General features: G+C 42.7%; 1 non-coding gene across 1 annotated transcript; it reads left to right on the top strand.

Moving 5' to 3' along the window:
* The first annotated feature begins 794 nt into the window (after positions 1–794).
* On the top strand, positions 795–902 carry LOC120266196. Its single transcript, XR_005538037.1, has one exon. It is a non-coding gene; the product is annotated as a small nucleolar RNA R71 (small nucleolar RNA).
* Positions 903–1,506: the final 604 nt, after the last annotated feature.

Raw genomic sequence — 1,506 nt, 5'->3', positions numbered from 1 at the left:
TACCCTCAACTTCACGACCACTTCTCAAAGTGATCACGTTCACATGTTCCCTTGGATTGGTCTACGTGTTGCTAGGAAAACTCCCTTGAGGTCTTTCCAAAAGTGACTTCGCAATTTAGCCCACTTGATTCTCCAAGTTGTGCAATGATGTAGTGTAATTACAAAGTGCGGCTTCAACAGCTTGAAATTTTGTATCCGATGATGAAATGAACTTGGTCAAAGCCTTCTCTAAGTCAGTCATCCGGTTTTCCAACCCTGAAACTCGATTCTCTATATTTGGGGCTTGTTGTTGTGGTTGGAAACCCGATGGTGCTATAGTCTTCTGTTGCCCTTGATTACTCCAAGAAATGTTTGGGTGGCTCATCCACCCCAGATTGTAGCCATTACTATATGGATTTCCTTGACCTCTCATTGCATTACCTACAAAGTCAACCTGTTCCACTGAGGATATACCACCAATAGAAATTGGGTAATCAGATGGAGTATGTCCTCCCTCACGCCCAGTGCAACTCGTCACAGCCGCCACTCTAGGAGAAGTTAGAGCATCTAACTTCTTGCTCAATGACTCAACCTGGGCCCCCAATGATGTGACTACATCAATCTCATGAAGTCCGGCTATCTTATTTATGTCCCGTATGTTCCACTGATAACTGTTCATAGCCATTTCTTCAATGAGATGTCGGGCTTCATCGGGGGTTTTGCTTCCTAAGGTACCTCCTACTGCAGCATCAAGTAACTGCTTTGTGCTCGGGTTCAAACCACTATAGAAAGTTTGAATAATCATCCACTCGGGGAACCCATATTGAGGACATTTCCGCAGGAGCTCCTTGAACTCGTCCCCATTTCTCAAAAAGAGTCTCTAATTGCTTTTGCACAAAAGAAGATTTCTCATTCCTAAGCTTCACAGATTTTTTGGGAGGGAAATATCGGGCAAGAAAAGCTTCTACCATCTCCTCCCATGTAGTGATCGATTCTTTAGGTAATGAATGTAGCCATTGCTTTGCTCTCCCTTTGAAGGAAAATGGGAAGGTCCTCAGCTTGATAGCATCATCTGTAACACCATTAATCTTAAGCATGTCGCATACTTCCAACAAGTTCTCAATATGATTGTTTGGATCCTCATCGGCCAAACCATTAAACTGTGCTGACTGCTGTAACATCTAGATGAAGCCTTGCTTAAGCTTAAAACTCTAAGCTGTACTCGGTGGCCGCATAATACTGGATTGCGTGCCAAGAATTGCAAGTCTGGCATAAACTGAGAGTGTCCTCTGCTGTTCATTATGTTCTACCATATTATCAGACCATTCACCTTTTATCTTAGCTTGATTAGACTGTACTTGCACAGGTTCTTCTCCCCTTCTATGAATTCTCCTTCCAATGCCTAGATCACCTTCAATTAATGTCGAAGGGTTTCCTCGAGTCATAACCTGGAGCTGCAACCAAAGAAAAAAAACAAATCAGAACAATGGAAGAATAAGAAAGTGTGAAATAGAGCAACTGAAGAAT

This window comes from Dioscorea cayenensis, chromosome 7 (assembly GCF_009730915.1).
Source record: "Dioscorea cayenensis subsp. rotundata cultivar TDr96_F1 chromosome 7, TDr96_F1_v2_PseudoChromosome.rev07_lg8_w22 25.fasta, whole genome shotgun sequence".
Taxonomy (NCBI): Eukaryota; Viridiplantae; Streptophyta; class Magnoliopsida; order Dioscoreales; family Dioscoreaceae; genus Dioscorea; species Dioscorea cayenensis.
Note: the sequence above shows the minus strand (reverse complement) of the source record. Positions and strands in the feature narration are given on the sequence as shown.